Source organism: Mastacembelus armatus, chromosome 16 (genome assembly GCF_900324485.2).
Source record: "Mastacembelus armatus chromosome 16, fMasArm1.2, whole genome shotgun sequence".
Lineage (NCBI taxonomy): Eukaryota > Metazoa > Chordata > Actinopteri > Synbranchiformes > Mastacembelidae > Mastacembelus > Mastacembelus armatus.
This window is the reverse complement of record NC_046648.1, coordinates 23,090,520-23,109,300: the sequence shown is the minus strand read 5'-3', so window position 1 is coordinate 23,109,300 and position 18,781 is coordinate 23,090,520. Positions and strand designations below refer to the sequence as shown.

At 40.7% G+C, this 18,781-nt stretch overlaps 1 long non-coding RNA gene across 1 annotated transcript; it reads left to right on the top strand.

Annotated features, from left to right (window-relative positions):
- The first annotated feature begins 12,701 nt into the window (after positions 1 to 12,701).
- On the top strand, positions 12,702 to 13,580 carry LOC113136656 (uncharacterized). Its single transcript, XR_003296277.1, has 3 exons — positions 12,702 to 12,791; positions 13,011 to 13,049; positions 13,280 to 13,580. It is a non-coding gene; the product is annotated as an uncharacterized LOC113136656 (long non-coding RNA).
- Positions 13,581 to 18,781: the final 5,201 nt, after the last annotated feature.

The following is an 18,781-nucleotide window of genomic DNA, read 5'->3' as shown; positions in this document are numbered from 1 at the left end:
CGAACCTTAGACATACAGCATATACTGTGACACAAACAAATTTTCAATAAGATGCTAATAAAATACAGTTTGATTCCTAGTTATACTTATTTATGACAGTGTAGTGGAAGAAAAAGTGGGAAACAAGTAAGAAAAAAACAGGCATATGTCACATGTATGAAGCGTCTTTGAGATCACATGTCTGCTTGTTTTACCTTATTAAAGTCATTTCAGCACTCCTGGGTTGCATAAAGTGTCTGTTTCACTGTTCTCTTCTGTTCATTTCTCTTTCGGCCTGAAATTAAACCCCCACTGAAACTGCAATTGCACCTGCATTCTCCTTATTTCAATCCAGCCATTAAATGTTGCATAAAGCAGTAATGTCAGTGTTGCATCAGACAGTCACCCTGAGCTCCACAGCAGCTGCTACACAAGAGACAAAGAATCTGAACATCAGTTGCTGTTCTACCAAAATACAGCAGATCCATTGCTGTGTGATGACTTTAATATTCATCTCTGCTGCCCCGGTCAAAATTCTAGCTGCTGAATTCTGCAGATATTGCAATTTATTAAGAGACGATCTAGACACTCTAGCGAGGAGAGCATTACAATGATCAGTTTGTGAGCAAACAAAAGACTTAGTCTTTCAGCAACAGAAAAGGGCAACATATGCCAAATCCGAGCAATATTTATGAGATGAAAGAAGGAGGTCTTTACCGTGTTCAGTATAAAAGGCTCAAACAAGTAGCATCAAAAATAACGCAAAGGTTTTTTAGTTTTCTTTGTAGCTCCAGGGTAACACTATCAACTGACAGATCTATAGGCACAGCCTTTTTCAAGTTGGTAGAAAGAGCCAACAAGCATAACTTCTGTTGTTGAGCTGTTCAGACACAAAAAATTGTCAGACATCCACAACTTAATCTTAGAAATACATCTGGAGAGATGAGAAACATCCACAAATCGACCAGGTTGTGAATGCATGTAAATTTGAGTATCATCAGCATAGAAGTGGTAACTGAGGTTAAGAGATCGTAATAGCTGACCAAGAGGAAAGACATAAATACTAAACAGCAAAGGGCCAAGAACTGAGCCCTGCGGGACACAAAAACAAACAGGATCCACTTCTGATCTGAAATCATCCATAAAAACGAATTGACTGCAACCCATAAAATATGATCTAAACCAATCTGTGCCAGAGAAACTTGGTAATTCAACCATAGAAGCATGGGGTCTCGAAGAACTAAGAATATCTTTGCGGGCGTTGTCGATTTTTGAAGTAAAAATATTTTGAAAATCATTACATAACAGAGGCGACGCAGTTAAAGTATTTGCACTGTGCACTTTCAATAGACTGTTGATGATGTGAAAAAGCTGCCTGGGGTTGCTGTGATGGTTGTGAATATTGCTATTTCTGATCACATTTTAAATATAATTGAGATATTTGTTTTGGCTCAAGTCTTCAGTCCCAGACTCTTCTGTCATTAGGATCTGTGGAGTGATGAATTGATTTGGAGGCAGAACTATAGGCGAGCTGAACTTAAGTGCATGCAAAGATCATTTGCATGTGTCTTTAGGAGCTCTTCAAGAATGTTGGTCATTATATCAACCTCACAGTAGCTACTGATCCTGTTTATTTTTTGTATTGTGAAGCACTTTGGTCAGCCTGTGTTGCTATGAAATAACTTTAATAGTAATAATTATCAGATCCATTGGTGATTCAGTGAGGTGACCTGTCCAGGGTGTACCCCTGCCTTGCACCCAAAGAGAGCTGGGATAGGCTCTAGCAGATCCCTGGGACCCTAGATAAAGGAATAAGCAGGTATAGATAATGATGGATGGATGGATAGTAATAACTTTTATTTATACAGCACCATTTTATATATATATATATATATATACACACATACACATATACATACACATATACATATACACATACACAGTGGGTACGGAAAGTATTCAGACCCCTTTAAATTTTTCACTCTTTGTGTCATTGCAGCCATTTGCCAAAATCAAAAAAGTTCATTTTATTTCTCATTAATGTACACTCAGCACCCCATCTTGACAGAAAAAAACAGAAATGTAGAAATTTTTGCAAATTTATTAAAAAAGAAAAACTGAAATATCACATGGTCATAAGTATTCAGACCCTGTGCTCAGTATTGAGTAGAAGCACCCTTTTGAGCTAGTACAGCCATGAGTCTTCTTGGGAATGATGCAACAAGTTTTTCACACCTGGATTTGGGGATACTCTGCCATTCTTCCTTGCAGATCCTCTCCAGTTCTGTCAGGTTGGATGGTGAACGTTGGTGGACAGCCATTTTCAGGTTTCTCTAGAGATGCTCAATAGGGTTTAGGTCAGGGCTCTGGCTGGGCCAGTCAAGAATGGTCACAGAGTTGTTCCAAAGCCACTCCTTTGTTATTTTAGCTGTGTGCTTAGGGTCATTGTCCTGTTGAAAGGTGAACCTTCGGCCCAGTCTGAGGTCCTGAAGATATCCTGAGGTTTTCTTCCAGGATATCTCTGTACTTGGCCGCATTCATCTTTCCTTCAATTGCAACCAGTCGTCCTGTCCCTGCAGCTGAAAAACACCCCCACAACATGATGCTCCCACCACCATGTTTCACTGTAGGGATTGTATTGGGCAGGTGATGAGCAGTGCCTGGTTTTCTCCACACATACCGCTTAGAATTAACGCCAAAAAGTTCAATCTTGGTCTCATCAGACCAGAGAATCTTATTTCTCATAGTCTGGGAGTCCTTCATGTGTTTTTTGGCAAACTCTATGCGGGTTTTCATGTGTCTTGCACTGAGGAGAGGCTTCCGTTGGGACACTCTGCCATAAAGCCCCGACTGGTGGAGGGCTGCAGTGATAGTTGACTTTGTGGAACTTTCTCCCATCTCCCTACTGCATCTCTGGAGCTCAGCCACAGTGATCTTTGGGTTCTTCTTTACCTCTCTCACCAAGGCTCTTCTCCCACGATTGCTCAATTTGCCTGGACGGCCAGGTCTAGGAAGAGTTCTGGTCGTCCCAAACTTTTTCCATTTGAGGATTATGGAGGCCACTGTGCTCTTAGGAACCATGACTGCTGCAGAAATTCTTTTGTAACCTTGGCCAGATCTGTGCCTTGCCACAATTCTGTCTCTGAGCTCCTTGGGCAGTTCCTTCGACCTCATGAGTCTCATTTGCTCTGACATGCACTGTGAGCTGTAAGGTCTTATATAGACAGGTGTGTGCCTTTCCTAATCAAGTCCAATCAGTTTAATTAAACACAGCTGGACTCCAATGAAGGGGTAGAACCATCTCAAGGAGGATCAGAAGAAATGGACAGCATGTGAGTTAAATGAGTGTCACTGCAAAGGGTCTGAATACTTATGACCATGTGATATTTCAGTTTTTCTTTTTTAATAAATTTGCAAAAATTTCTACATTTCTGTTTTTTTCTGTCAAGATGGGGTGCTGAGTGTACATTAATGAGAAATAAAATGAACTTTTTTAATTTGGCAAATGGCTGCAATGACACAAAGAGTGAAAAATTTAAAGGGGTCAGAATACTTTCCGTACCCACTGTATGTATGTATATATATGCAAAAATGCATTAGATGCAAATAGATGCAAAAAAAAGGGCAACACGGAGAGAAGTTAGCCAACTATCAGAACTGCAGAGAAGGGGGATGAAGCTGGGTAAGAAATACAGCAGGCTGTCCATACCAGAGGCCCTGGAGACTGCCAAACAATGACTCACAGCCCTGGCCACACGCCCGAAGAGGTACACCAGAGAAATAGAAGCACGGAGAATAAACAGGATGTTCTCCACCGAACCATCCAAAGTGTACTCTCAGTGGGAGGGCAGTAACACGAGAACAGACCCACCAAGGCTGGAGACTGAACAATACTGGAAAAACATATGGGAGAGGGAGGCATCACATAACACCAATGCCCAGTGGCTGGTAGACCTGAGAGCAGACCACAGCAACCTCCCTGAACAGGAACCAGTAACCATCACAACAGCAGATATCCGAGAAAGGGTCTCAAACATGAAGAACTGGACAGCACCGGGGCCTGACATGATCCACACCTACTGGCTAAAGAAGCTAACTGCCCTCCATGAGTGCCTGGCAACTCAAATGAACTAGCTGCTAATGGATGGGACTCACCCAGAGTAGCTAACTGAAGGCAGGACAGTCCTGATCCTGAAGGACCCCCAAAAGGGAGCAGTCCCATCCAACTACTGTCCGATAACCTGCCTCTGCACAACATGGAAGCTCCTGTCGGGCATCATAGCGGCTAAGATGAGTAGGCACATGGCTCAATACATGACCCAGGGCCCAGAAAGGAATGGGTAAGGACACCAGGGGAGCAAAACATCAACTACTGGTGGATAAAGCAGTCACTCGAGACTGTAAGACCAGGCAAACCAACCTGTGCACGGCCTGGATTGACTACAAGAAAGCCTACGACTCAATGCCTCACACATGGATCATGGAATGCCTGAAGCTGTACAACATCAATAGGACCATAAGAACCTTCATAAGGAACTCAATGGGACTGTGGAAAACAACCCTAGTAGCCAACCTCAAGCCGATTGCACAAGTCTTCATCAAGTACGGCATCTACCAAGGAGATGCTCTGTCCCCGCTGCTGTTCTGCATAGGCCTGAACCCCCTCAGCCAGATCATCACTAAGACTGGCTTCGGATACCGACTACGAAATGGAGCAACCATCAGCCACCTCCTGTACATGGATGACATCAAGCTGTATGCCAGGAATGAGCGAGACATCGACTCACTGATCCATACTACCAGGATATACAGCAACGACATTGGAATGTCATTCGGACTGGACAAGTGTGGTCAAATGATAACAAAGAGAGGGAAGGTTATCAGGACTGAAGGAGTTGAACTTCCAGAAGGGAGCATAGCGGATGTTGAGGGAAGCTACAAGTACCTTGGAATCCCACAGGCAAATGGGAACCAAGAAGAAGCTGCAAGGAAAGCAGCCACAGCCAAATACCTACAGAGAGTAAGGCAAGTCAGCTAAATGGGAAGAACAAGGTCCAAGCCATCAACACCTATGCCCTGCCGGTCATCAGATACCCCGCTGGCATAATAAGCTGGCCAAGAGAGGACATAGAAGCCACTGATGTCAAAACAAGGAAGCTCTTCACAATGCATGGAGGTCTTCACCCCAAGTCCAGCATCCTGAGACTGTACACTAAGAGGAAGGATGGAGGCCGGGGACTGGTGAGCGTCAGAGCCACCATCCAAGATGAAACAGCAAAGATCCATGAGTACATCAGGAAGATGGCTCCAAGTGATGGAATACTTAGTGAATATCTCAGGCAACAGAAGCCCGATGCAGAGGAAGAAGAGCAAGAACCATCATGGCAGAACAAACCCCTGCACGGTATGTACCACCGACAGATACAAGAAGTGGCTGATATCGAAAAGTCCTACAGGTGGCTGGAAAAAGCTGGACTGAAAGACAGCACAGAGGCACTAATCGTAGCACCACAAGAACAGGCCCTGAGCACAAGATCGATAGAGGCCAGGGTCGACCACACCAGGCAGGACCCCAGGTGCAGGCTGTGCAAAAATGCCCCTGAGACAATCCAGCATATAACAGCAGGTTGTAAGATGCTAGCAGGCAGAGCATACATGGAACGCCATAACCAAGTGGCCGGCAAAGTGTACAGGAACATCTGTGCCGAGCATGTGCTGGAGGTCCCAAGGTCAAAATGGGACACACCTCCAAAGGTGAGGGAGAATGAGCGAGCTAAGATCCTGTGGGACTTCCAGATACAGACCGACGAAATGTGATGGCTAACAACATCAGAAAGAAGGAACATGAGAAACTGGAGAAACACCAAGGGCTTAAAGAAGAGCTAGAAAAGATGTGGAAGGTGAAGGCAACAGTGGTCCCCGTGGTAATCGGCACCCTCGGGGCTGTGACCCCTAAACTGGGAGAGTGGCTCCAACAGATCCCAGGAACAACATCAGAGCTCTCAGTCCAGAACAGCGCAGTGCCAGGAACAGCTAAGATACTGCGAAGAACCCTCAAACTCCCAGGCCTCTGGTAGAGGACGAGAGAGAGAGAGAGAGAGAGAGAGAGGAGAGAGAGAGAGAGAAAGAGAGAGAGAGAGAGACACACACGGGTGAGAAGGGAATTTTTTTTTTTTTTTTAATATATATGGGCATTAATTACACCTCAGAAGGAAAACCCATATAAGAAAATGAAAGCACAAAAACAACGTCACATAAAAGCCTGGGTATAAAAATGGGTTTTAAGAAGTGATTTAAAAGACACCGATCGTATGAGCCTTATTTCCTCAGGGAGATCATTCCAAAACCGAAGGCCTTTGAGATGCTTTATAAATAAACTTCGATTTGATATTCATTTGTCAAGCAAATACATTGGATTGATTTGAATAACTTTAATGTACTTGAAGTGTGTTTTGTGCAAATGCATGTTCTAGGAAAATACATGTATCCAAGTGGGACTTGGTACCAGCATATACTCAATATTAAATGACTCGGAACAGGATCAAAGGGAAAAAACTTTAATGATGACATCTGTAATTTGAACAACTATGGGCTAAAAATGAAAGATGCCTAAAATCTGGCTGAAAAGGACAGTACCAGTATCTGCCTGTAGCTCACACCACCACAAAACATGTGAGCGAGGTCATCAGAAAAACAAACATTTCAGCTACTGGATCAGCAAAACTATTTTAGACTTACTCCGTCCAGCAGGCATGATATCTGCACAACTGTGTGTGTCTACCTGTTACATGAGGGTGGTGTGCTGGAGAGAAGAAGGAGAGGTAGGACCCAAATGCTGGACAAGAAAACAAAGTTTATTTCTCCTGGAATACTCAGGGCTCAAAAACAGAGCAAATAACAACCGGTTGGAACGGCTTGCAGCGTTGCCAGGTTTGACTAACAAAAAGCAGGTCAATCAGACCGTAAAAGCTTCCCAGCTAATCCTAAACTACTAGTAGACTTAAAAGATTTTTTTTATGTTACATGAAGTGTTTGCCTATATGAAGAGATATAAACCTTTAGAAGGAAAAGAAAATATTATGCTGTCATATGGCAAACATCTAGAAGGTGGAAACTGGTAAAAAGACAAAATCACCCAAATCAATGTTTAGATGCCCAATAAAAAAAGTGTCACATTTAAACGTTCTGATTGATTTTTTCCTTAAAATGGATTAGCTTGGTTTGCATGTTTTTACATACTGAGACAGAAACATTTTGCACAGATTGGTGGATGTGACACACTCAACTTGCATGAATCGTATATTCTCTATGACTCTCACATTGACAACATACCACTGCACTGGCTTGACATTATCACAAGTGCCAGCCGTCTTTTCATCTACAGACTGAAAACCCAGAAATGAAAAACATCTGAGATAATTATACAGACAGGAGAGGGGTAGGGTGCAAACACACACATCACAACTCACCAAACATCAGGTAAGTCTCTTCTGCATCCTCCTGACTCTCGTTGTGTTGTCTCTAGTCCCTTTTGTTGTCAAGAACTACAACATTGATATATCCTGCAATTTTATAACATAAATTCAAGGTAAGGGGTCACATTCAATGCAATGTTTTTCCTTCATGTTGTGTTGATGTCAAACTACATAACTTTGTCAGATAGAATTAAATGAAGTTAATGCGAACTTTCACATAAACCCTATGTGTTTGTTCAAATAGTAGATGTAAAGGTAATGAGATGTTCTACATAAACCATATGTGATTATTTAATTACTTTGTGTAAAGTTAAGGAGAACTTCTGCATAAACCTTACGTGATTATTCAAGTACTTCACATAAAAGCAATTTATATTAAATTGGTTATTAAATATCCTGTAGTAAATCAAAACAAATTATGCATCAGCAAGACATTCCACTGCCATGAAACCTGAGTAAAAGCTGGATTAAAATCTTCTACGGTTTTCCAGTGTACATTATACCCAACAGTACTCAAGGAAATTAAAGGCCTCGGTTTTGTACTGTACCTAAAACATTAAAATAAAAAGCTTTCCAAGGTGTTTATACCACAGACAAAATTAAGGTACAATACACTCAGCCATTTCATTAGGCACACCCATACTCTCTAATGGTACCCTAGAAATTATTGTAACAAAACAGAGAGTTGTACAGGAATGAAAAAAGAAAAAACATTCCACAAATCACTATCTGTGCTGACATTAGTCCAAAAACATCCTTTACAGCAGGGGTATTCAACTAAAATTTAAAGAGGTCCAGTTAGAGAAAATTTCTTGAAGCAAAGGTCCGGAAGATCATAATGACTAACTAGTTAGTGTGATATGTATTTAAGTAGCCTAGTGGTTTATCAACATCTGCATGTAATCAATACCTGACTGTCAAATCAAATGAATTCAGTACAATTCAAAAACTTTCTGACAATATTTATTGTTATGTAACATACAACTGAACATATATGTATGTCTGTAGATATGTATAATGTTCTCTCATTAACTAAGTTCTCTCTCTTCTCCGTCTCACTCGACAGTTTCTCTCCCTTTGTTTTCTACATGTATCGCTCTCTTTTTCTTTGTACCGTCTTTTCATGTGTAACTTGCCTCTAGCGCTGTTTACACTGTAGAGTCGTAATGTTTACCGACGGGGATGCACAGACTTGATTGGCTGAGTGGTATCACGTGGGATGGCTCAACTCGCATGCAGTCTGTGCGTTTCCACTACCGTAAAGTCCAAAAAAGTTGCGTCGTGGAAAGAAGAAGCGCCCCGTTAAGTTTTAAGTCACAATCTTCTGTTTTGGCTGTAGGGCCGGGTCCGTATGGGGCGGCATCTGGGTCCGCACCCGGACCGCGGTCTTCCTGTTAGTGACCTATGCTTTACAGTTTCCAGATTGGACTTATTGCTGACGTATACTGAGTGTCGCTCTGCAACATTTAAAATGGTAATGGAATGAGATTTTCTTAGAAGTAAAGGAACACATAATCATTCATCTACCAATCAGTCCATGAAAGCAGTTTTAGTTTCGCTGATTACTCTCCATCTATAACCAAGAGTTTAAAAGCAAAAAATGACCAGTGGAAGTGGCAACAAAACAAATGCACATTAATTAGTGGGTCTTAAGCAAAACAAAAAACACAGACAAGGCAGTAACACAGTGGCATAGCGACTCCTTAAATTTATGACATTTGATTATCCAGTAACCACCAATTTAGATGTGATGTCTTCAATACAGCAGGTATAGTTTTCCAGGTGTGTGCTGCTCTATAACAAAAGGCTGACTGCTCCAACAGCTGCTGAAGACATTAACCAAGTTACGTGTGTATTTGTCAATTGGGCCAGGAACGTGGCTTGACGAGCCAAGGTTGTTATATGCATGAATTCTGTCGATTACCTATGGCAGAAACAGTGAAAGAGATATGAGAGCTAAACAGTAATACAAACTTCATTAAGGCACGACACTACAGGCAATTTTATTCTAAACCTATCTTTTGTTCAGACAAGCAATAACCACGTTTGATGACATAAACAATTTTTATTTTTACAAAATTTAAAAAACCAATTGCCTTCAAATAATAGAAAGTAATTTATCTACATTTTTGCACCATTCACTTATAGTGTAGTGGAATTATTTTTTCAGCTGGGAAAAAAAAAAAAAAAAAAAAAAACAAAAAAAAAAAGTGAAAACCAGGCGAAAATATCTAACGCGCCACCACCCAACCTGCCGCCCTCACGACGGTCCAGTTGCTAGCTAATGATAAGCCATGCAACAGAGCTAACGGCCAGTGCATGGACTGACGCTGCCTGAGTGTCAGTAGTCTCATAAGCAGTATTCTCCACCGCAGACCTACGTCGCCAAAAAAACATACATAAACAATGAGCCCGGGGTCGAAGTGGTGCTGTTAGCGCCTGCTAAACTGATAGCAGGTGCCAGCAAGACAAGACAAAACCGAAGTTACCTAGTTAACCCTTGCCTAAATTCATCAACGTCTCAAAAACATAAATGCCACATGAGTCATATTCGCTCTGTGAACCCCGAAACTGTAATTTAAGGTAACAGAGAGAAAAACAACTGAACTTACCTCACCACTTGCCACTGAGAAGCCGACAGCCATATGAGAGTTCCCGCTAAAGATGTTTTCCTTTGAATTTCCGCATGCGCAGTATTCCTCTTCTTCTTCTTCTCTATTGGATTAGGCTCACTAGATGCTACATTGACCTGTTTGCTGCCCCTACCGCATAGCCTTATTTAGATCGATTCAAATAAAGAGTATTTGATCTGTTTACATTCAGCTTACACATAAGTATATTTACTTTAATGAACGATAAGCAATTGATATTGTATATTTCAATTAGATTTTACTTAAAAATATTGTTTATTCTTTATCAGGGCCATGAATCATTTTTTTGAGTGTGTTAGATTGTTTGTTTTGGCCAATTATTTGGCATAAAGACAAAAGCAGACAGTGGAAGAAACGCATCTGTTGTTAAATGCTTTGTTTTAAAATGTCTTTTGACTGTAATTTTATATCAGCATCATTAACCTCCTACGACCTGGCGTCCACATACGTGGACATCACCATCTTGGTTGTCTGCACCATAAGACTTGATTTAACTTCAGGTAACTGAAACCTGTTGTACACAAATGTGATCACTGTTCCCACAGACAAAAAGGACATTCCTAGTTTGGAGTAGTCGTTCTGAGGAGTTAGAAAAAAGCAAAAGCAAGAACAAAACATAAGCACATTGTCAAGGTTTTTGGATATGGTGCATGTTTTGTTTTTCCATGTCCATGTTCAGAAGATGAAACAGTATATATGCAATAGTGACAATGAAATATGTTGAAAACAGTGTTCAGGTCCTGGAAATAAAAGAGATATGCACTTTGTTACACAATGGGTGTCTTGATTGTCATCATCATCATTTTTTTTGTGCTTCATGTTCAAAGATAATATCTGGTTATCACATTTCTTGCACCCTAAGCCCAAATAGCTAGAAGAAGTCTAAAATGCAGGCCAAACCAAAGCTCGGGTCTTAGGACGTTGAGGCTGAAATTATAGATGTGGGGTGACTGTGGGCTCAGGAGGTAGAGCAGGTCACATGTCAAAATGTCCTTGGGCAAGACAGCACACCCCAAATCCTCCCAGTGTCTGAGTGTGTGAATGATTGTGTGCACAAATGTGTAAAGCACTTGAGTGAGTTCTGGAGAAGTGCTATAAAGCATCTTTCTGTTCACCTGATTAATATCCAATATTCACTCTGACTCATGCTCCGATGCCATTTGATGCAGAGCAGGGCACTTTTTTCAGTGTTTCATCACACAGCTGAGGCTGACAAAGAGCTGAAATTGACTCTAAAGCAGAACTGCTGATTTCACTGATAATTCTCTACACGTTCAGCTTCATGAGAAACAAAGTAGCTCAGCAAACTTTATAAAGAAAGTCAAGTACCGCTGCCATCTGCTGGACTGGACTGTGATACGAATTTGTTTTAATATGATGAAACCTGCAGGACAACAGTATCTGCATAATCTAATGCAAAACAGCTGAAGAGGAAGATAGTTGATCCAAAAGTATTGTACAGGTTGCAAACAGGCCAGCAGCTTTAATTGCAGCAGTCACATGACTACAATCAGAAATCAGCCCTAGAATTTCAAAAGTTCAATTTCCTCTTGCCAAAAAGTGAATACAGTTAATAAGGTGATATTAAAATAGTTTTCTGTGCTTGACTACTTTTATTTCATTCCTGTGGGTTTTATTTTTAAAGCTATAAACCATCCAGTACTTTTTACCAGTTTAAGTTTCTCTTAAGGCTCAGTGCAATCAGTTGTTCCTCGTCTTTGTCATACTTGTGTTGAGGCCACTTTGTCTAAATGCAAACCAGTGTAAAAGCTATTAATGCACTGTCAAAGGCCCTGCATTCAATTTCAAAGTACAAGTGCAAATGTGTTAGCATCGAACCAACAGTAAAAGTGTATTAAATAGTAAATATAAAGTATAATGAAGAAGGTTTATTTGGAACCTTTAAAGACATAATAACCCTTTGCTTCAGACTTTGTTGACTGGGTTTGACTTCAAACATTGTGAGAACAGAGAAACAGAGTTCAGAAGGAGTTCAAAAGCTACTGTGACCATCTGACTGATTCTCCATGACATTCCCTGAAACAATACAGCTAATTCAAGTTAAACAAAGAGTCCATCTTTACACCTGGAGCCTGTGAGGACCCTGAACGTATGGGGCTTCATTTGTCCACTTTAAACAATCTTCAGCCTTACATCTCTCTGGAATGAGCTACAGTTCTCACTATTCAGGGTCACCCACAACAAGTTATTCATCATTTTCAATATGTCTATACAGCCAATTTGAAGTCAACTAAAGTGCAGGCTCAAGTATTCATCTTTAGCTCATGGATTAGAATAAACTTTGCATGTGTCGTAATAAACTTTGCATGTGTCTAAATCCAGGGTGTGTGTGTGTGTTTTACAAACCAAGGAAAACTAATGTGCATAAATTTGTGTATTTTATAACTTAGGATTAAACCTGCGTGTACAAACAGAAAACACCACTGTGTGAGATGATGAGGTCAAACCAGGTCTTCAGTGGTAAGTGGAAATGAAGAAATTCAAATAAATTCAGTGCAAAAGAACAGAAGATATTCATTTCTAAAAGATAACAGATTCTTTTTCTGTATTTCTACTTCAGCAGGACTCAAAGTGGAGAAGAATTGATCTGAGAACAAATCCAGTCAGAGAGGAGACAGATCAAATGCAACAATTTATAGAAAGATAATGACTCAATAAACATCAGGTAAGTTTCAGCTATTCCCAGCTCTTCTGTTATATTAGGGGCTCAACTAATTTGTGACCAGCAAAAGAAACTGGAATATACTGTTAAAAACTTCTGATATAAATCTGGACTAATCCATGTAATGACTCCTCTGAGTTTGTTTATGATCTTGCCAGGAAAATGTAAATATGTAATACTGGTTATGAGTATAACAAGTTCTATTTTTTACCATCAAAACAGCCATGGAAAGGATCATACATGTAATTCTACTTCTTCTGGGTCAGTACTACTGCTTTTATTTTGTGCAGATTTACATTACAATACCTTCATAGTAGTAGTTCAAAGGGCTCAAACTGACATAAGCACATTCTTCCTCACACAATATATTGTGTTTGTTAAAAATTCAGTGTTGTTCCTTTTATTGACTATAAAGTAAAGCAGCCAGAAGTGCAGTTTTTCATCACACCACATACTCATAGGTTGACAGGTGTATGAATTTTCCTCTGCAGGACTGTGTTTTCCATCTTCATGTGTACCTCACTCTCAGTTTGTCTTTATCAAAACCCCTAAAACCTGGTATGAGGCCCAGAGCTACTGCAGAGAGAAATGCTTTGACCTGGCCACCATAAACAGCATGACAGAGATGAAAACAGTGCTAGAACTTGTTAAGAACCAAAACTATGATGCAGCATGGATAGGGCTTTGGAAAGGGGGGGCTGCGACCTGGCACTGGTCACTGGCAGACGAAGATTTCTACAAGGAGGGAGAGAGAAATTATTTTATTTCAACTATGGCACCCAGCGATGTCAACTGTGGGGGTTATTATCAAGGGAAACTGGCTTCATATTACTGCAGATCCCAGAAATATTCCTTGCTTTGATGGTGAGTCACACACATACATACATGTTTCTGAAGGAAGACATAATGTCATGGTAATCCAACCAACAAACAGGGTTTCAATTTTCATTTTGCATTCATGTGGCACATCTTGCATATTCCCAGTGTCTGATATGTTTTAGGAAAGAGCAGGTCACTTTTTTACAGTCCAACTATTTTACCAGGTTGGTAGAAGCAACATAAAACTTCATTTTTTGGTTGTTGTTGTTCAGGAAAAAAACAGGTGCAGATCAGTATATTGTCAATTCACAAAGTATGGGTTGGACAACTGCTCGTGACTACTGCAGAACATACTACACAGACCTGGCCAGTCTGAGGAATAATGCAGAGAATCAGATGATCCAACATGTAAGCGGGTCAAATGACAGTATGGCTCGGACTCTTCAGAGACATATGGAAGTGGTCAGACCAGACCTACTCCTCGATGAGATACTGGAAAGCAGACCAATCAGTTTTGTCTTCAATGGTAGGGACATGTGGTGCTTTGCTAAAGAGTGTATTTGGTAAATGGGGCGAAGTGCCATGTGGAGAACCACACCCATTCATCTGTGACTGCAGTAAGAAAGATTTGCTTAATTTCTTATCTAACAAGTGATTCCACATTAACAACTTTTCTATTTTATGAATGTGAAGGTGTAACCCTGATAAAATCAACACTAGACTCTGTTGCCCTCATTACATTAGGAAGGAAGTGGAGGTTTGTTTCAATGGCAATGAGTGTCCAGGACTCGATGGATCTAAATGACCCTGCAGTGCAGGACAACATCTTGAATAAAGTAAGTATTTTATTTTATTCTAAAAGCTGACAAAGAATATAATAAATATCCCATTATGACGTACAGTATCATTTGGCTCTGTGAGAAGGAAACATAATGTAGATCCAGATATTAAAGACCTTTCTTCCACCCAGATGAGCCTGGAGTTGAGGAAGAATGCGACTGATGTTTATCTCCGCTGGCAAAAACACACCAATGGCAGAGTTTTTGTCAGGAAGCCTCGGAGAAACGACTGAAACTCGACTGAACCTACAAAATTTGAATATGTTTTAGTTGAGTTAATTATATGTTTCTGTTTAAGTTAACACTCAGAGCTGCAGTTGTTTTTAAGCGTCTTATTAGATGCATAATATTAGTATTTATAGTGTTTGTGATATGTGTTGTGTGACTTGCATGTATTTTTGTTTATTTCACAGTGATTGATAAGGATGCTGGATAACGAACCTTAGACATACAGCATATACTGTTGACACAAACAAATTTTCAATAAGATGCTAATAAAATACAGTTTGATTCCTAGTTATACTTATTTATGACAGTGTAGTGGAAGAAAAAGTGGGAAACAAGTAAGAAAAAAACAGGCATATGTCACATGTATGAAGCGTCTTTGAGATCACATGTCTGCTTGTTTTACCTTATTAAAGTCATTTCAGCACTCCTGGGTTGCATAAGTGTCTGTTTCACTGTTCTCTTCTGTTCATTTCTCTTTCGGCCTGAAATTAAACCCCCACTGAAACTGCAATTGCACCTGCATTCTCCTTATTTCAATCCAGCCATTAAATGTTGCATAAAGCAGTAATGTCAGTGTTGCATCAGACAGTCACCCTGAGCTCCACAGCAGCTGCTACACAAGAGACAAAGAATCTGAACATCAGTTGCTGTTCTACCAAAATACAGCAGATCCATTGCTGTGTGATGACTTTAATATTCATCTCTGCTGCCCCGGTCAAAATTCTAGCTGCTGAATTCTGCAGATATTGCAATTTATTAAGAGACGATCTAGACACTCTAGCGAGGAGAGCATTACAATGATCAGTTTGTGAGCAAACAAAAGACTTAGTCTTTCAGCAACAGAAAAGGGCAACATATGCCAAATCCGAGCAATATTTATGAGATGAAAGAAGAGGTCTTTACCGTGTTCAGTATAAAAGGCTCAACAAGTAGCATCAAAAATAACGCAAAGGTTTTTTAGTTTTCTTTGTAGCTCCAGGGTAACACTATCAACTGACAGATCTATAGGCACAGCCTTTTTCAAGTTGGTAGAAAGAGCCAACAAGCATAACTTCTGTTGTTGAGCTGTTCAGACACAAAAAATTGTCAGACATCCACAACTTAATCTTAGAAATACATCTGGAGAGATGAGAAACATCCACAAATCGACCAGGTTGTGAATGCATGTAAATTTGAGTATCATCAGCATAGAAGTGGTAACTGAGGTTAAGAGATCGTAATAGCTGACCAAGAGGAAAGACATAAATACTAAACAGCAAAGGGCCAAGAACTGAGCCCTGCGGGACACAAAAACAAACAGGATCCACTTCTGATCTGAAATCATCCATAAAAACGAATTGACTGCAACCCATAAAATATGATCTAAACCAATCTGTGCCAGAGAAACTTGGTAATTCAACCATAGAAGCATGGGGTCTCGAAGAACTAAGAATATCTTTGCGGGCGTTGTCGATTTTTGAAGTAAAAATATTTTGAAAATCATTACATAACAGAGGCGACGCAGTTAAAGTATTTGCACTGTGCACTTTCAATAGACTGTTGATGATGTGAAAAAGCTGCCTGGGGTTGCTGTGATGGTTGTGAATATTGCTATTTCTGATCACATTTTAAATATAATTGAGATATTTGTTTTGGCTCAAGTCTTCAGTCCAGACTCTTCTGTCATTAGGATCTGTGGAGTGATGAATTGATTTGGAGGCAGAACTATAGGCGAGCTGACTAAGTGCATGCAAAGATCATTTGCATGTGTCTTTAGGAGCTCTTCAAGAATGTTGGTCATTATATCAACCTCACAGTAGCTACTGATCCTGTTTATTTTTTGTATTGTGAAGCACTTTGGTCAGCCTGTGTTGCTATGAAATAACTTTAATAGTAATAATTATCAGATCCATTGGTGATTCAGTGAGGTGACCTGTCCAGGGTGTACCCCTGCCTTGCACCCAAAGAGAGCTGGGATAGGCTCTAGCAGATCCCTGGGACCCTAGATAAAGGAATAAGCAGGTATAGATAATGATGGATGGATGGATAGTAATAACTTTTATTTATACAGCACCATTTTATATATATATATATATATATACACACATACACATATACATACACATATACATATACACATACACAGTGGGTACAGAAAGTATTCAGACCCCTTTAAATTTTTCACTCTTTGTGTCATTGCAGCCATTTGCCAAAATCAAAAAGTTCATTTTATTTCTCATTAATGTACACTCAGCACCCCATCTTGACAGAAAAAAACAGAAATGTAGAAATTTTTGCAAATTTATTAAAAAAGAAAAACTGAAATATCACATGGTCATAAGTATTCAGACCCTGTGCTCAGTATTGAGTAGAAGCACCCTTTTGAGCTAGTACAGCCATGAGTCTTCTTGGGAATGATGCAACAAGTTTTTCACACCTGGATTTGGGGATACTCTGCCATTCTTCCTTGCAGATCCTCTCCAGTTCTGTCAGGTTGGATGGTGAACGTTGGTGGACAGCCATTTTCAGGTTTCTCTAGAGATGCTCAATAGGGTTTAGGTCAGGGCTCTGGCTGGGCCAGTCAAGAATGGTCACAGAGTTGTTCCAAAGCCACTCCTTTGTTATTTTAGCTGTGTGCTTAGGGTCATTGTCCTGTTGAAAGGTGAACCTTCGGCCCAGTCTGAGGTCCTGAAGATATCCTGAGGTTTTCTTCCAGGATATCTCTGTACTTGGCCGCATTCATCTTTCCTTCAATTGCAACCAGTCGTCCTGTCCCTGCAGCTGAAAAACACCCCCACAACATGATGCTCCCACCACCATGTTTCACTGTAGGGATTGTATTGGGCAGGTGATGAGCAGTGCCTGGTTTTCTCCACACATACCGCTTAGAATTAACGCCAAAAAGTTCAATCTTGGTCTCATCAGACCAGAGAATCTTATTTCTCATAGTCTGGGAGTCCTTCATGTGTTTTTTGGCAAACTCTATGCGGGTTTTCATGTGTCTTGCACTGAGGAGAGGCTTCCGTTGGGACACTCTGCCATAAAGCCCCGACTGGTGGAGGGCTGCAGTGATAGTTGACTTTGTGGAACTTTCTCCCATCTCCCTACTGCATCTCTGGAGCTCAGCCACAGTGATCTTTGGGTTCTTCTTTACCTCTCTCACCAAGGCTCTTCTCCCACGATTGCTCAATTTGCCTGGACGGCCAGGTCTAGGAGAGTTCTGGTCGTCCCAAACTTTTTCCATTTGAGGATTATGGAGGCCACTGTGCTCTTAGGAACCATGACTGCTGCAGAAATTCTTTTGTAACCTTGGCCAGATCTGTGCCTTGCCACAATTCTGTCTCTGAGCTCCTTGGGCAGTTCCTTCGACCTCATGAGTCTCATTTGCTCTGACATGCACTGTGAGCTGTAAGGTCTTATATAGACAGGTGTGTGCCTTTCCTAATCAAGTCCAATCAGTTTAATTAAACACAGCTGGACTCCAATGAAGGGGTAGAACCATCTCAAGGAGGATCAGAAGAAATGGGACAGCATGTGAGTTAAATGAGTGTCACTGCAAAGGGTCTGAATACTTATGACCATGTGATATTTCAGTTTTTCTTTTTTAATAAATTTGCAAAAATTTCTACATTTCTGTTTTTTTCTGTCAAGATGGGGTGCTGAGTGTACATTAATGAGAAATAAAATGAACTTTTTTAATTTGGCAAATGGCTGCAATGACACAAAGAGTGAAAAATTTAAAGGGGTCAGAATACTTTCCGTACCCACTGTATGTATGTATATATATGCAAAAATGCATTAGATGCAAATAGATGCAAAAAAAAGGGCAACACGGAGAGAAGTTAGCCAACTATCAGAACTGCAGAGAAGGGGGATGAAGCTGGGTAAGAAATACAGCAGGCTGTCCATACCAGAGGCCCTGGAGACTGCCAAACAATGACTCACAGCCCTGGCCACACGCCCGAAGAGGTACACCAGAGAAATAGAAGCACGGAGAATAAACAGGATGTTCTCCACCGAACCATCCAAAGTGTACTCTCAGTGGGAGGGCAGTAACACGAGAACAGACCCACCAAGGCTGGAGACTGAACAATACTGGAAAAACATATGGGAGAGGGAGGCATCACA